Source organism: Hirundo rustica, chromosome 4, assembly GCF_015227805.2.
Source record: "Hirundo rustica isolate bHirRus1 chromosome 4, bHirRus1.pri.v3, whole genome shotgun sequence".
NCBI lineage: Eukaryota > Metazoa > Chordata > Aves > Passeriformes > Hirundinidae > Hirundo > Hirundo rustica.
Genome location: NC_053453.1, coordinates 31110255 through 31129055, shown reverse-complemented (window position 1 = coordinate 31129055; position 18801 = coordinate 31110255). Strand labels below are relative to the sequence as shown.

Below are 18801 nucleotides of genomic sequence, written 5' to 3'. Positions count from 1 at the left end.
GAGAGGGTCTTAGGCAAGTACAAAATCAATGTATTTAGCCCTGAGAGTAAGGCGGTTCAGGGCCATCTGTACATCTCTGGGAACACATTTCACCATGCAGCTATACCTGTCTCCTTTGCTTGTGGCTTCTCTGTGTTGGATGACACCTTTAGTATTGCAAGGGGACAGATGGCAAAGGAGCACTTCATCAAAGGCAGTGGTGGCTCAACTGCTACTAGGTATCCAGGTGGGATTTGGGGGTTATTTTCCATCACGTTGGAAGTGCAGGGTCAGTCATCAACAGGTTCTGACTGCTAGTAGGCTCTGTTACCTCCAAGTTCTTGAAGAGGGATTGATGCAAAGTTGAGAGGACTTTTCCCTTTTCTTTATTTTCTAATTTGTGTACTGGAATTTGCTTTGGTGTGACTGTAGACAGCAAACCTCCTGAAAGACTAGGAAGCTCTAAAAAGCTGGTGGTTTGTGAATGTCCCATGAATTGGGGAAAAGCTTATTTGAATTTAGTTTTCTAGGCTAAATCATGGAAGAAAATAGTAAGCAGCACAGGATTCCCTTCTGGAAACAGTGTGAAATCTAGATCTTGCAATCACCTTCATCAAAGGTGGTTGCTCTTCTAGTGATGAGATGCAAGATGAACATCAAAATCGGATTAGTGTTCATGAATAAAACAATGAGATAAAAAAAATCTGATGGAAAACAAACAAGTGGGATTCAGTTTAGGAAAATTATCTATAGGAAATAACTACTAAATCCTTTGAGAAAGAGCACCCTTACTAGAAAAGACTAAGTTGATACTGAATGTCAAAATGTTATAAGCCTGAAAATCTATAATTCTGCACATTTGGTACAGTACTAGGATATGCTGATATTTCTTGGATATCTGGAGATATCTGAGATCTGGATACCTGAATACCAGAATGACAGCTACAAATTGGAAGGAATTCAACAAAATGCAACCGATAAAGATACAAAAGATAAAAATAATAGTGTCTAATGTGAGTTAAAAGAGGAAAGCTTGAGGGTAAAAGAAAAAAAAAAAAAGGAAACTCTTGCAAAATATTTGAAAAGTGTGACCAGAAACAAATTAAAGTGTTTAAATTACTATGCTAAGTAAGAAAAGTGGAAATATGAATATTAATCTAACCTACTCATTGTATTGCTAAAGAAATACATTGAATGCTAAAGAAAGAAATCTGTACTCAGTAATCTCATCTGAAGGTAGAAATTAGGAACCTGATTTGTTTCAAATCCATTGTTGCTGTGTTTGTTCTCCACTGTTTTTTACATACTAGTGTATTTTTTTCTCTAGAATAACATCATGATAACATGCTGAATTGCTTTCCCAAAAGATTTTCTCCTCTCTCTACATATATATATAAAGTAGCCAAGAAACAAGAATGGATTTTTTTTTTTCCTGCTGATTAAGCATCTGTCATTTCTACTTTTCTCACTTCTCCACAGTTTTTCAAACTATGTATTCTAGGAGTTACTGTATTTTCTCTTAGCAACAAAAGCATTACAACCACAACCAACATCATGGACGCTGAGGACTCAAGAATTTCTTACACAAGTGAGTTTTGACCCAATGATTCATTGTGGACCATGAGAATAATCCCATACCACTCCATACCATTACAGGTGGTCAAGTTTTGCTCTCATGATTATATGACTGTTGCTAGACTTGAAGACTTGTTGCATTTGTAACCAGAGCCCTATTACCTTGACAGGATCATAATTCATGGACTAATCAAAAATAGCTATTGACAGCATTTGTTGTTCAAGGAAGGACACAGCTTTTGAAGGCCATTTCCACCCATCAGATTTCATTATGTAACACTGAAATACATTTTTCTGAGCACCTGGAGATTTCACATCCTCCACCTTTCTACTGCACAAACTTCATTCTTTCACAAAGGGATGATGGGTGAGAAAAAGATATCTGAAAGAAATTCCAGAATCTGTTTTCCTCATCCTCCCTTAAAATTTTCACAGTCAATGTTACAGCCAGAGTCAACAAGACACAGCTGACTCAAAATATCTAGGATGACTATATGTCTTACACTCTTCATAACTTTTATTCTCACCGCAGGGTAACAGTGAGATTTCATTTAGAATCACCTATGAAAGTGTTACATTTACCATTTAAGATTCTTTGTTGGTTTTGAAAAGGCAAAAGGAAAAAATTAAAGATACATAATAAACATGGCTATGCAATATCTAGAACACACCATGCTAACAAGATGCATAAACTGTTTATATATTTGTATAGAAACCTAGACATAAGGGATCATTGGAAACACAAATTCAGTAGCACTGTATGCTACCAACCTCCTTCTTGGAAAAATTACTTACTTATATAAAGATCAGTTTTTATTTTTGTCAAATATTTGGATAACAAAGGCAGTGAGAAATTCCAGTCTCAATTACTCTTCTTCCACTCGGCTTCCCTTGACAAAAGTTAACCTAATACTGTTACTCTACCTGTTAATCATAGTTTAAATCCTGCATAAACTTGCTTTATGAAATTTTCTGGTTCTTTGTTGAGAAAAAAAAATATTTCTGAAACCAAGAGGAATGCTGACAGATTTGCAAACTGCAGTCCTACAGTTATGTGTAGTATAATTGTTTGTATGTATATGAAACCAGAAGTACAAAATAGTCCAAAACCTAAATTAGGAGCCTTGATTTAGAAAGACGTATCCCAAAACAGGCAAAGACTCAAAGACTTGCTTATTATTATCAACCTCTCAGATTGTTGTATGATTTCAGCTGTGGGTGCCAACACATTTTCTCAGTTGTCTGGTGGTCTCTGCTGGACAGATGGCTACAGCCAGAAACTGCCCCTGCAGTTTGTGCATTTGTTAAGGAGCAGTGAAGCCATCTACAGAGTCACTCCATTCTCTCCTGAATGCACGTTAATGACCCTTTCACTGGCTCTGCCCAGGCTCGATTTCTCCCATGGCAAAATTCACTGGAGGCTGTGGCAAGGCTTGCACTGATTTCACACCTCATGACAGTGTTACACCCCAGCTTCAGAGATTAAAATTATCAACCTTATATTTTCCATCACATCACCGGCAATTAAAAAGGAAAGAAGGATATTAAATTAAGGGCCATATGAACACAGTTCCAGATGGGGTATGATCCTGTGCAGGCATCTTCCTCAGATTCCCACCCTTCTACTGTTACAGGGACACCCAGCACTGTGAGGCAAAGAAGACTTTGGCAGTATAAAAAGCCCAATTTACATACAGCCAGCATTAACAGGATTGACCTGTTGAGCTGTCCATGTCTTACTAGTGGAAGTATTAATCGCTTACTGTGGGGTGTTAACCCCAGAGCAAGGAAATCTGGCTATGCCATTACTCCACACACACCAAGGCAGGTAATACATTGCTGAGATGGGATTCCATTCCATACAACGATCTGGCCCTTGGAAAAGAGGAGGAGCCCATTAGGAGCTAATGTACTGCACATAGAAATGTCTGCTTGCATTCCTCTTTCACAGACATGTGTTTGGCGCCTGGGGTATTAACTTTCAGACTTTGTTTCTTTTTACTGTATATTCGTCTGCGCACTGTTGCCTACAAATGGGGTGCAGTAGAAAAACAAGCTGTGCTGCTTTTGCCCTTTCCCATTTCTCTTGGATGCACAGGTCATTTGTTCATAAGATCATAAGTGACCTTAATAATTTTGTATATAAGGTGCCATAGTCTAATGAGAGTTTACGTTCGATTTTGGTCAGAACTACAACCCATATTAAGTTTCTATCTATAAGTAATGGGAGTTTTTATTTTAGTACTGCAGTAGCAATAAAACAGCATCATAATGAAGTGTCTCTGGAAAATGAGATGAAAATAATAAATGCTTAGACAAAAACTAAAGGCAAATTATTGTTGTTTAATAAATATGCAATTGCTTCCAAAAATATTACAACCTTATCCCATTCAGAGGTATATTATACACTATTTTGATTAGGTATCTTGCATAAATTAAAAACAACTCTCATTTTCCAGGCACAAAAATGTAAAATGTTTTCAGAAGGATCTTAGTCACAAACCATCCAAAATATAGTTTTAATCACAGTGAAAAGAAATCAACCTGACCAATGAACCATACAATTTATGTTCTGAAAACTATCCATAAAACAGAAATTACTAAATTTCTTCAGAACTGATGTACCTCTCACTTCATATATGAACATACCCTTAAGTTCAATTCAGCAATTTTTTTTTTTAACATAGCTGAGAATATGCTTTGATTCTACATATTTGTCTGTGTTCCAGTGTATTTTTGGTAGTCATATGCCTTTATTACTATTTTGCAAGAATAAACATGCAGTTTTCTATTTCGACACTAGCCAGTTACAATGCTCAAGGCAGACATTAATGATTATGTAACTTGAAATATATATATATAAAACTTGTTTGAAAAACAGTAACTAACAACCACTAGTACCTATGTATAATGCATATTATACATAGTCTTTCAATATTAAGCAAAAAATAATTTCAATGGTGTAATATAAGTGTTTACACATTATAAAGGAAGTTGGAAAGAACACTTATGTGAATACACTGCAGAAAAAAGTAAATGGCAGGAGAATACTTAGAGCAAAAGTCATTTTGACATCTTTTAACATGACAGCAACTGTGTGTCCACATATGCACAGCCACTCAGTGCAGAAAAGCTGAGATTAAAAGTTCCTGTGCATGAATACATGTGGACAATGATATTAACACTAGTCACTCAAAAGGGCATAAAGAGGCCATGGGTGAAAAAAGGATGAGAACTTTGTTAGCACCATTATTCTCATGTATTCACTAGCACCAGACTTTGTAAGGCTTTGAGAGAAAAAATCCTTATTCTGTATGCATGATCAAAAAGACTCACACAAATCATAATAAACGTGTACTTTCACAAATTGAAAGGGTTAAATTACTCACCTTACTGAGATGGATATTACTCGAGATGATGTATTTTGGGAAAAACAAACAGATAAACTGCTTTTCGTCTATGTGAAACACAAATAGATTTTTATTATTAATTTTTGCTCATTGTTTACAGCTGTCTCTAGGTACCTCTGGATTTCTAGCTTAAGCTCCCCTACTGGGAATTTCACCGTGAGATTTAAAACAAACAAAACAAAACTGTTCTTAGCATTTTCACAGGTCTCTCTGCTACTGTATCAGTAGTCATTGATAACTAATTGCCATGACTGTTGTGTTGCTCATAGAAAGGCATATCAAGATAATTTAGTGATTTTTTTTATTTATTTATTTTATTATTCAACAATAGTCCTACTAATTTCAAACAACTGTACAGAATGGTGGTGGTGTTGTATAGGTAATAGTGCATTTGTTAAAAAAACTACTCATCTGAACACTCTTATTGACAACTCATTATACTTGCAAACTGAAATAGGCAAATTCAGATACAAACTCTGGTGTCCTTACCTTCAAATTATCTCCCTGCCATCACCATTGCCACTCTCACTCTGATCTCAGCTGGGCAGAGAAGCAACACACCAGTAAAGGAACACAGTATCCTTCCAAATTTACCAGAGCCTCTCAGGAGATATTAGCTCCATTACCATGTTACCTTAATGTACATCATTACACAGATGTGCTCCCTCTGAAAAGTTTCCTTTGACAACCACCACAAAGAGCCCCAGTGGGCAAAGGGACCAGCAGCCATGCAGCTCCAGCTTCTATCTTGACACCCCGAGGTGAAGTCAGAGTGATTTGCACTGTCTGGGACGGCTGTGGATCATGAAGCCATTAAATCATTAATCACATTAAACCATTGCCTCTCCTCTTCTGGGAAAGATAAAGGTGAATTTCCTTCTCTCCATCTCTTCCTTGCTTTTACCTACAACAACAGGTGAGCAAAGCCCCAAAGGGAAGGAAGGGAAGGAAGTTAGTTTGGTGGCCAGTTATGATACTAGGACTCTAAGCAGCAGGTGTCAGGTATCACTCCTGGGTTCTGCTAGAGACTTTCTGAGTGATCTTGACTTAGACAATTCTAAATCCCTCTGCTCAGTGAATTACATGTCCGTGAATAACACAGGTATAACCGTAACACCACCTCCGTGAACCCATAGAGAAAATTTCTAGTGAAATAGCTATTTCCTTGTAAGTCCACATCAAGCACCTAGGATGTTGTTGACCTCTTATGCAGGTTGACAGTGCTGCATGATGTTGACAATGATGACAATGCAATTGCTGCTCAACAACTTTCTGTGCAATATCATCAACACCTGATGGAGATCAAAGTTGACTTTGTGCACTTATTCAGTCCCAAATAAAACCTGCATGCACCCATGCTTTTGTCAGCCGAGTACACTATCTATCACCTGCACATGATCCAAAGTCACCAGCAACTGCTCTATGACCCATGGCCTCTGATACCTGCAGTGCCACTGTGCACACTTCCTAGTGCTGTGTGGCACATGCATACACTCCTTACTATAGGAATAAGTAATGGAGGAAGTATTGCAGCAGATGTTTCACTTGGAGGAGAAGTCCTGTTGCACAATAGCTTAGCAGTTGCAGATGATAAGAAAAACCTGCTCCAGATCCCAAGCAAACACAAACCTACCCCTGCCATCTCTTAGAGATGGCCTGAAGCAGGAGGCAAAGCCGTGCTGCAGTAAGGGTGTCCCTGACACAGTCACACTGCATATGGCTGAAGTGACAATCCTGTAATTTGAATGTGAGAAAGAGCCTGTGTGTGTCTCCAGCCACGGGGTCATATACTGGCCAGGAAAGTGGGACACCCGAGTTTCTAAACTTGCTCCAAGTTCAATAATGTGTAAACAGCTAGAAGAGTAGATGAAGCAAATATCAAGTACTCACATATACTCACACTGATGCGTGTACATAAATGTGTCCTAAGAAAAATTAGTCATTAAGAATAAAAATTACAATAATAACAATAATAATAATAACACTAAGGAAGACTTCTGACTGGAGGAAAGCTCCACCTACAATCTAGAGATACTTCCAAAGCTGAATAAAGAAATGGGGCTCTAAACAAAGTAAGACATCAAATAAACAAACAAACAAACAAATAAATATTAATAAAAAGTGGTAAAAAAGCAAGGACAGGTGATCAAAGTCTGAAATAGCTCCAAATAAGGATCAAATTACTCAGGAATCTAGTCAGGGAAACAGATGACTGAGGAATGTGCCAGAAACGTGTAAAATCGCAAGTGTCATGGAGAGGATAATCTGGCAACCAATTTTGCACTGCATCTACCCATTCAAAAGTGAGCACTAGCAAATGAAGCTCCAATTAAGAATTCAAACTGAACTAAAAGGTGTAGTTTTCATTAAATGGGTGGAATTCCTTACAAGGAACATCAAAGATGCTAAAAGTTGATATGGACTTACGCAGCAACCAGACCACCTCTTCCTAATTTTTTCCAAAATGAAGGCATTCACTTGAGTTTACTAGTAGTTTGGAGGTAGGAATATTTTTTAATTCAGGATAAAGAACAGAAACAATCTCCCACATCACAAATTTTAAAGTCAAGTTCCCTCGATCTGGGGAAGTTGCAGGTGTCTGTACTTGAAGCGCCAGTAATGAGACTCCCTGTCAAAAACCACCTTCGAGACCAGAACGCCTCCCCACCAGATAGCTATCACAGACACCATATTGGGTTGTGTGAATCCTTGCTGTGACCTAGCATAGCCACCCTTATGTTCACCCAGCCCCATGGTATCTCTGTTGATCTTCAGAGTTTACTGATCGTGACTATCCACATCAGCTTGTTTCACTGACTCCACACACACCCCTGCTTTGGCACCCACTTGTTAGGCATTACTTACCTAGAAGACACATGGCAGCTGCAGGTTTGAGTGCTGCAAGCCTTCTGAAGCTAACACTTAGAGACAGCTCCACAGTGCTCAGTAGCAGTTCAAGGTCTGAAAAACGGACACAGTCAGTCTGTTAAGGTACTAAGCCAGGAGCCTGGACATCATATAGGGTGGAGACTGACATTCCTGAGGAACAAGCTGAGAAGCCCTGTGGAGTGCGGAATTACTTACAGGCAGCCAACAGGAGATAACTGTATTATAAGGAATATACTAAAGACCACGCTCTCTGGAGCTTAAACACAATAAATGCTTCCAATGGATAGCAGATTCTAAAAAGCAAATGAGCCTACCTGGAACAAGACATAGCTGCTGAAATAAACATTTGTAGTAATACTCAACTGCTCATGGTCTTGTACCTTTGAAAGTTACCCAGGTTTTATAATCTCTCTCCTTAGCTAACTTCTATCCAGATTGCAGAGGAATTGTCAGTGGGGGTATTTTGTATCTTGTCCTTATCACAAACATGTCTTGAAGGGAGAATCCATTAGCTAAATAGAAAAAGTCTGATGAAAACTTAATTAAAGCTGATGGAAATAACTTCATTGGATGTCCTACTCTTGAAATACATGAACCTTGTGGAGTTTGAGGTTTTTTGAACCTAAGGGATTTTTAAACTCTCTGAGGGCTTACAAAATGAATTTTATTTCTTTTTACTCTGTCATTTAAACTCATAGCTTATGTTATTTCATATAAGGATAATTCAATTTTTTTAAAACCATAGAAAATGTTTTTCTAGCTACAGACAATCATGTGCAATGTATTAAGGACAGAATAGCCTCCAAGTCCAAGGTTTGGCACAGTCTCAGTCCTAAACAGACATAACTACAAAAATCAGGATTTTCTTCTCTGCAGCTTTTCCAGTGTGTCTCATTCTTTTTCACATTGTCAGCTCTCTGGCTCTTTTCTCACGTTGTTTTTCATCATATATACTTGTCTTCTCTCTTTTTGATAGTCATCCTTAAAGATATAAGCAAAATGTGCTCCTAGTAATGCTGAAACCAACATCAAAATTTTAATGAACAATATTTCAGCAGGTTTGAAATCTGTCAGAATGATTTAGCCCATGTCTAATAAGAACAAGATGTCCATGGATTATTTCCAGCACTCTCTCTTGTAAGTTTATCGCTTCTGATTCAGAAGCACTGCATTTTGAGTAACACCAGGCCAAACCTTCGAACAGGATTCATGCAAATTAAAATTTAAATTTTTTGGGGTGTTGTTATGCTCCCATTTGCATTCACATACCATTAATATACAAATATGTGCAATGAGAACAGAACTGATCAGGCTAAGAAGCTAATTTTAACTAAGTACAATTCAATAAATGTGAAGAACCTAGAGATCAGAATATTTTCTGAGATATATCTCAGAAAAATCTGAGATAACTGTAAACAATTTATGGGGATTTCTTTAAGAAAAAAAAAAAAAAAAAAAAAAAAAAAAAAACCAGCACAGGTACATACTGGTAAAATACTCAGTACAAATATTGAGCATTCTCCTCATCAGAAACACAGCTGAAATAATGGCTCATTCAGCTACCCTAAAGCAACAGCCCAGCCTCCAGTGCCACCAATCACCAGCAGCAGGAGGAACTTTAAACCCAGGATCTTTTCTGTTATGGGGTACATCATCGGTAATTGCACACACCTCAAATCTTACCCCTCCTCATGCAAAAGCAACTTAAAATCTAAGAGGTTTACTTGATATTATTCATCCCAGGACACTGGAATAACATCATGATGTTTGTGTGAAAGATGGATCAAAAGTCTCTGGTTTTTAACTGGCTTCTTTCCTTAGAGACATGCAATTCAAAGTCTAACAGCATCTTCCAAGTTGAAGAAAAGAAAACTTGAGCACTTATAAAGCAAGGTAACCTCCAAAGAATAGTAAATAGAGGCACAAATTTCACAAAACACATTTTTTACAGACAGAGCAAACAGAAGGTGCATTCTCACACTAGCAAACACTGTTGTACCCAAGCCTGGTATGCACAGAAGATGCAGTTTATTCCTTCTTACTTGTGTCAGAAATGTAGAGTAGTTCACAGGCTGCAGTGATTCAAATTTCCATATTTTGAAAGACTGCAACTGCTTCTCCAGATTGCAAAATAAAATCCTTTTCTTGTGTCCCAATGCAGAGCCTCTCAGTGCAGACCAGCAGATGATCAGAAGCGTCCCAGTGGTGGCCACTCCACACTGGTTTAAACACTCGGGGGCGGGGGGGGGGGGGGGGGGGGGGGGGGGGGGGGGGGGGGGGGGGGGAAAATCAAAAAAAGAGTAAGGTTTGTACTTATTTTTAGCACACTTTATTTTAGACTTGCATACATCTAGAAGCATTCGCTGCATCAAAATGACATAAACGAAGTAAGTAGATTTTGGATGGGAATTTACTTTTTGTTGCATTTTTAAGGAAAAGTCCAACAATATAGGTCAATCTAGTCTCAGCTTGGAGTCTTTTAAATTATAGTGATAATCTCTCTGGTACTGACAGCAGTGTTAGCATTTGCCTCTTACTGTGTTGCCTGGAAGTCCTTGGCAGAAATCAGCATTCTGCTTGTCCAGATGCTGCAAACAGGATATCATGAAGAAAATCAGTATTAACTGTGATTATTAAAATCAGCTGTAACCAGAACCACTGCTTAAAAGAAAATTTTGGAAAATCTTAGACCCACAATCAAACTAGATGCTTTGGCCACTTCTGTGGTAATTTCTTAGCCTGTATTTTTGAAACCCTTTGTTGCTAACTCTGGCTTTAAACTGGAGCCTCTCTTCCTGTTAAAATCCCAAGACACAGAATCAACAGAAACAATGAAGGAAAAGAGGATGTTATTCTCCCTTATAAAGTATTAACTGAATACAGAATATGGGTAGAGGCTGCACTAAAATATAAGCAAACCACAGTTTTATATATTGCAGGCAATAAACAGTCTACTTCTAAAAAATAATTTCTTTTTCTCTAGAAGCAGGAGGCTGTAAGTGCAAACAAATGCTAAAACTACTATGAACAAAACAGGAAGAACTAGAGGGAAAAAAATAATGGAGTAGTCTGTCTCTTAAGTAGCAAAACACCATCTTGCATTGGTGTACTTGCATAACCTCAAGCCCCTTTATTATTAAGAAATGAATGTAGATTATTTCCTTTACAAACACGACAGCCAGAGTATTTCTGTATTACTACATACAAGGTCCCTTTCCTCTACAAAATGCCATGACTCTTGTTAGCAAACAATAGAGTTTTATTAGATCGTTACCCAACCTCACATGCAAAGCAATAAAACTTGTGATAAATTGCTCTTGCTCCATAAAGTCTCCCACAAATAAATGTCTTTTGACAATAAAGAAGCATTATCCCCCATCTCCTCCACTGAATTCCTGTTAGTTTTGCAGTATTTCTGTGCTACAATGAATCTACAGCAAAGACTTGAGGTAAGGGCACATAGTTCACAAAATGTGAAACAAAATGCTTACATTGTAAATTCCTCTGTACCCACAGTTATAAGAGACGTGTAGCAGCTTGCTGCTTTTGCAGCAGGAGAACCTACAACACATATTCAAGATAATGAAAAAAACGCAAACATGAAACATTTTAACAACTTGATACTGCAATTGTTGAGGCACCACCAATGAATTCCACTGAAACATTTGAGCTTAAAAAAAAAAAAAAAAAAAAGTGGTTGAGAGCTTTCCTGAGTGAAAGACAGAGAATTCAACTTTTTGCAGCATTTGTATTTCTCCTCATTTGAAAGCACAGAGATGATCATGACACTTTCCTCAGCTTCTTTAATTAGTTGATGCATTCTAGACCTAACCAAGTTAGAACAACATGCTTTTCTTTTTGCTTAAACCTCTGCAATATGTTACCTGTGTACCTAAATACTTTAAAGAAAACCCCTTCTCTGCCTAACCTGAAAAGAATTCATTGACACATTATTATATTTTATTAAATTAAAGAGGTACTTTGAGTGTGTGACTTACCATGTGCTTTGTCTGATTGCATTTGTGCTCCCTTGACTTTTTCATCAAAGGGGGAAATAGATTTATCTATGGTGAGAACATGACACAATTACCAACTCTGACTTTCTAGAATCCATTATGAACTTTTTGTACCTAGGTTTTACAGCTATTGTGACTCATCTTCCTGGCATAGGGATGTCATCATATTTATGACCCAATGTTTTCTTTTTCTTGCCTCAGCTTCCCTTCTGGCTTTAGCTGAACAGTTTAATCTTAGACTTTCCCCATTGCTTCCTGTGTTAAGCTGGTGTTGCTGAGAACTCTTTGCTGATCTCTTAACCTCTAGCATTCATGTTTCCTACATACTGCATAGTCATTATTAAAGTCAGATATTTTCTTGGAAACATTTTAAGATGGTTGAAGTATTTTGGACTCTTGCCTGTTAGTAATCTTCCTACACAGAATGCTATAAATCAGTGTTTGACCAGTTGAACTACGATTATTGCTCATGTTATAGGTGTTCTCAAATGTTCTCATTCTCAAATTACTGGGATTCTGTTCTAGCAGGAGCTCCACAAATACAGGAATAAACACACAAAAAGTGTGCTCTTTTGAGTACGAAAGCACTCACTCTTGTCCAGATTATATAGGTTTTAAAACGTCACCTGAAATGACTTTCACCAATGAACAAAGCTGCAATGGTTCTCACGCTCTTGGCCAGGTCAAAACAGCTGCTTTATAAGAGCAATCTTTTACAAATGCTAAAATGTTAAATTTTACTTCTTATGCTTCTAAGTAGCAAATTTCAAATGCAAGTGACCACAATAATTAGCTTTACTATACCATACACAGTGTTCTATGGATCTGAAAGTCAAAGACAAAATTTGGATGCTTTTGTTTTGTCATGTTGGAAGGCATAAAATGTGCATATTTTCAGATCATTTGTCTTTGAAAAGTTGAAAAAAAAATCCCACCTGTACTCATTCATTTTCGGTCTTCCAAATAATTTCTAGAACATTTTAACATATTTATTCTGCAATAATTTTAGATATTATTTTCTCAATGGTTGCTTCACTTGTCACTGGCTTCCACAGCAAAACTAGTTAAAGAAACCTGGGGTTCTCCTCGTTCACCACACCAGTTTGCTGCCCCCATAGCAATCCTCATGGAGCTGTTAGCGAGGCTCTTTGAGAAGGTGAATTTCAGAAAGGGTCTAGGTCATGGGAAAGCCTGGAGAAGGGAATACATGTAGGGCAGGAATGAGGGACGAGCAGAAGAGGCACATGCAAGGAGGCAGGATTCCTTGAACTAACATTATCTTCTTAACAAAGACTGACATCCTGAGAAATACCCTCCAGTGGCTGGGGAGCAGCTGTGCAGAGGTGTGAAAAACCACTGCAAGTTTTTATAAAACCTTCAGTGAAGGTGAGAAGTCACCATGTTTTTAGCAGTAGTTATCACAGGCATTAAAATAGGTTACTAATTTATCTCCCCCACCCCTAAGCCTAAAAATTACAGCTAAAAAATACCTCCTTTGCTCAGGAATGTTTGTTCCTTTAGAAGTTTTGATGCTGCTGTCATCTCACACTTTTTTCTTAACTGAAAAATGCACTGAAGGTGAGGCTAGATTTAAAGACAGGCCTGTCAGATAAATTTCTCTGGCTGTGGCACACTCAGAGTCAGTGGTTACCCATACAGACGTCCCCAAGCTGCTCTTTCAGGCCTCCATCTGGGCGAGGTGCCACTGCAGGCATAGTCTCCTCTAACCCAGTTCTGTCAAATTTGATTCAGGGGTTATTTTTTGTTTCTTTGTTTTTTAATCTCCCACTAGGACGTATTTAAAGTCACTCAAATAATTTTGACAGAATAATGTTAGTGAGTAACCAGACATTCAGTTCTGATGGAGACGGAAGCTTGGTAGGGGGATACATATTTACAGCTGGAAGAAAGTCACAGGCAGGTGACAAAAGCGTGTGTAAGTCAGTCCTTTCACCCCATCAGCAGATGCCATAAATAGGTGGGGTAGTCTCATATGGGCTAACAAAGTCAGGCCTAACCCTTCGGTTACTACTAACTCATGTTTTCAGTCAGTCAACAGCACTTGGTACTCAGGAACACGTAGAAAAGAATGTTCCAGTCCAAACAGTATCTGGGTTTTGGGGTAAAAGATGAAAGAGTAACAACAAAAAGAACTCTGAACTTTCATTTACACATCACAAAGTGGGAAAAAAAATCATTTAAGTTTCATCTTTTCATTTCAAGTAACAATACTGCTTGAAATGCAAAATACCAGCTCTGAATGAGAGTTGCAAAAATATGGGGTAAGTTTGTCTCTTAGGTTACACATTTCCTAACTTTAATAAACCATGAAGAGACCACTGCCTTATCTTATTGTCTTGGATTTCTCAATTTCCTTTTTCCATCAAATATGCTTCTGTTGTGGTCATATGTCATTGATTTGGTAACTACATTTGCTCTCTTTCAGACTAGTCTTTTGTTGAGCAAACCTTGAGTTAAATTCAGGTCAATCCATTCAAATTGCGGCTGTGCCAAAACTCAGTAATTTTTATGCCCAAAACCACTTATTAATTATTCCTATGTTTGAGATACTGTTGAATGATTCTGGTTATATTATGCTGATACAACGCAGTGTCACTCAGTCAAGAAGAATATCAACATAAAGCAAAACATTGCTTTCTATCCAGCTGTATTGTTGTTCAGTGTAACACAGCAGCAAGAATCAGCCTCTACGAATCAATTATATCTTAAGGGAAAATTACCTGGATGACACATCATTTTTTAAGGTAATTTTTCCATGCTTACTCCTTTCAAAGGAAATACAGGGCTATACTTTAGAAACTATGTAACACATAGCAGGTGTGGTATTTGGTAACTTTACTTCCATTAAATAAGCACTTATAAAGAGCCCTTGCAAAAATCTGAGTTTCATCTCAGGAATCCTGTCATGCCATTCCTATAACAAAGGAGTTATGTATAAGCATGCATTATTTTTGCAGCTAATTTCAAGGCTGATGAGAGCAAAACATATTAAAATGTTTCCTTGTGGATCTCAACTGTTTCATAGGCTGAGCTGAATGAGAGCGTAAGTGCACAGCTCTAAATATTTGCTCTCTTGTAACTGGCCTTGGAAAAGAGTGCAACAATTGTTAGCAAGAACAGCAAATTCACCTTTATCATGAGTTTGGACAAGGAAAGATTTTACAGGAAGCTCTAAGAAAGAAAGGCAGTTTTTGCAACTAAAAAAATTATCAAAAGCCCATTCTTGTATAGTATCTCTCTATTGAAAAAAAAACCCAACTGTAACAGTAGTGTAGTTTAAAACACGTGAAATTCAAAAAAACTTCTCTGAAGCTAAAATGTATCTGGTGGCTTGTTTTCATGGAGAACAAGTGACGAAAGCAAAAAACCCCTCATCAATATTTTTTGAGAAAAATACAATTTCCTAATGAAACATGCCAGTTATAGCATTTAAGTGAGGGAAGAAATTGAATCGATGCTTTCAAAAGTGAAAATTAACAAGATATTTTCCATGAACAGGAAAACTTAAACGCCATGGTTTACTCTGAGCACTACAACTCTAGTTCCTGAATGTTTTCCCAACAATACTTCTACTTCCTACTCATATTTCCAACTCTTTCTTTCTTCCCCCACTTAAAAACGCCTTTTTTTTTTTTTTTTTTTTTTTTTTTAGAGAAACTAGTCCAAACTCAATTTAATTTTTCACAAAAGTTTAAATTATGAATTTATTTATTTTTTTATGTTCTAGTATGATTATATAGAAATGATTTCTACATCCGGAAGCATAAAGACGGAGGTACCAGAGAAAATATAACTCTCCTGGTTCTGTGGAAAAGCCATTCATGCTTCAGGTTATCATCATTTTGGCTTTGGGCTTTATGGGGACCCTCATCAGCACTGTTGCTGAAGAGACTTGGAACTCCCCAGATCTGGATGGTTGGACACAATTTCACTTGAGCTCGCTCAGGTCATAGCCTATCAGTAGAATAACTATCTGTCCACACCACGCCTGTCCTGAGAGCAGCAGTAATGAAGAGTCACTGACCAGGACATTCCATACCCATTGCCTTTTACCGTCCGTGTCCCAGATATGGCACTATTGATATTTTTGCTAATGGTTTGCACAATGGAATTAATAGCACTCATTTCAGGTTTTCAAAGGATGTGGTGCTTGAAAAAGCTGTAAGAACTGTGCAGACCAAAGGATTTGAGATCGGAAGGATGAACTGAAGAAATAGAGAGGATGCATTACTAAAATAAGATGCATATGGTCATTAAACAAATGAAATGTGTTTCACTATGGACAAATCCAAAGCATAGCACTTGGGAATAACTGACTAAACAAATATAAGATGGGGATCAATGGACAGCAGTTCTAGAAATGGGATCAGAGGTGGCAACGGGTCACAAAAGAACACGTGCCAGCAATGACACAAGGTTGCAAGAAAAGTAAATATCATCCTCAGAAAGGGTCAGTAGAAGGACTTTGTTCAGGTGGAGTACTATGTTCAGTCCGCAGCATTATTTCCAGGTATGCCAGGAATCAAATGGTGAGAGAACAGAGGAAAACAAGGACAGCTCCCTGAGCCTGGGAACCATCAAAAGGATCAGGCTCTTTACCATCTACAAATGAGAAGACTGTGGGGAGACACAATAATGGCCTTCAGATGTGTAAAAGGCGACAGCAGAGAGACCAGACAGTAGTGGACTTAACTTGCAACAAAGGGAGAACCAGACTAATGTCTGCCAAGAATGATACAGTCATCCATGTCCTGAGAACAGAGGATGAACTAGATGTCTTTTAAGAGCTACTTTGTTTTCTATGACTCCTTTAATACAACCTTCATTAAAACCTTTTAACTGCTATAGAAGCAAAATACAAATGTTTCTGCACATTTGGAGCCTTCTTTTTCCATGTATATTTAAGTTAACCTAATAATCTTCAAATGAAAATTATTACCTCCAAATTTTAAAAAATGGAAATGTCTACACCAACTGTGAGAAAAGGTAGAAAATAAAAATATGACTTCTTAGGAAAGAATAATTAAAAAAAAATTAAAAATTAAGAGAGGAAACAGTAACAAGATGATTGTTCACAACATTAATAACTGCTAATGCCTAACAGCTGTATATGAATACTATAGTAAAAACCTATAAGAACTTGCTTCAAGTCAAAACAACAAGTTTTAGCAAAATAATTATTTTTTTCCACAGATGCAACATTTTAGGATAAATTATTTACCTTATTCTTCAAAGTAGCATTTTTTTCCCGCTGAAGAATTTTAGCTACAGACTTAGAACAGATTAATTATTATAACTATTTTACTACCACCCACCAAAGGAAGGAGACCAGATCCTTAGGCTTCCAATTAACTAGAACCTGCTCTTTGGACTCCAGACTCAGTGTGGGTTTTTGTTATTGTTGTTCTTTTTCTGTTGTTGTGGGGTTTTTTTGTTTGTTTGTTTTGTTTTTAATTCACCTAGATAAAATTCTAACCAGGGTTTTAACTGAATTATGTCTTTATGTGGGAAAATATTTCCTGGTATTATCAAAGTTGGCAGAAGAAAAGAAGTTAAAGCCTTATGTTCCACACTTCGCCTGTACAGAAAGAACATCCCTGTCACTGATTTCATTCACAAGTGCACATGCACAGGAAGTCATAATTAGGCTTTTAAATTTAGAGGAAGGATTGTACAGATAGTTTGGAATAAAGTCTGTGATCAACTACAAGCAACAAGAGTCTATTAGCAGAAAATATGCCTCAGTATGGACTCTGCCTTGCACCACTTGTATGGCAGCGTTCAATGTTAGTCAACATCTGCGCCCCATTTACACAACTGTTACCTTATGAGAGAACCACCCCATAAGAGTATGTCATGCTTTGCAACTGTGAAGGGCAAATTTTACAATATTACAATATTTTACAAATATTACAATACAATTTGATAAACATTCAAGCTGGGCATTGAAACAAAAGTCTGTAAGGCATACACAGTGGGGAGTATCTTTGAGAGTCAGGAGGAGGGAGAGGAGGGAGAGGAGGGAGAGGAGGGAGAGGAGGGAGAGGAGGGAGAGGAGGGAGAGGAGGGAGAGGAGGGAGAGGAGGGAGAGGAGGGAGAGGAGGGAGAGGAGGGAGAGGAGGGAGAGGAGGGAGAGGAGGGAGAGGAGGGAGAGGAGGGAGAGGAGGGAGAGGAGGGAGAGGAGGGAGAGGAGGGAGAGGAGGGAGAGGAGGGAGAGGAGGGAGAGGACCACCAAAATGGAGTTAATGGAATCAGTTTCAGATTTTGAAATTTAAAATTTCACTGTAACTGTTTACTACATCTGAACTATGGAATATCTTCTTCAATAATATACTATCATAAAGATTAGAAGCAGTACAGGAAGACCAAATGTTAGTTATTTGATGTTTCATTTTCATTGGAAATAGGAGATTTATAAAACGAGAAAGACAAGAATATCACTTACTGCCTACTTTTTTTTTTTTTTTTTTAATAGGCCTGGAGAACAGTGAAATGCTACACTTAAGAATGCATATGTCATTATGAAAGCCTATGTCAGCTCATCTTGGGAAACTTTTATACTATTTGCCTGTATATTTAGGCACAGTATTAACATTATCTGATTGTAGAAATTAACAAAAATTATTAGAAATAAATAATTTTAAATTTGAGAGTTCTTACCCTTTATCTTTTAAGCTTGCCTGGCATAAGTAACATTTGTTCATTTGCCAGAAGAAAACAAAGAGTTTTGTTAGTCTTCACTCTCTTGCAGCTTCAGTAGTTTTTATGAAGGTAGTATTTGTGTATGAGTATTTAAACAGAAAGATAAGCTTAAAATGTTTTTACCCAGCACTGATCCTAATATCTGTCTGCCTATGAGGAACCTGCTGGCTCCACAGATTGTCAGGAAATGCATACCCCACTAACTGAAA

At 37.6% G+C, this 18801-nt stretch overlaps 1 long non-coding RNA gene across 1 annotated transcript; it reads right to left on the bottom strand.

Moving 5' to 3' along the window:
- Positions 1 to 5334: 5334 nt before the first annotated feature.
- Positions 5335 to 18801, bottom strand: LOC120752027 (uncharacterized). The gene is made up of 6 exons (XR_005700577.1): positions 18551 to 18801; positions 11345 to 11414; positions 10391 to 10441; positions 9896 to 10084; positions 7830 to 7925; positions 5335 to 5868 (listed from the first exon to the last, which is right to left on the bottom strand). It is a non-coding gene; the product is annotated as an uncharacterized LOC120752027 (long non-coding RNA).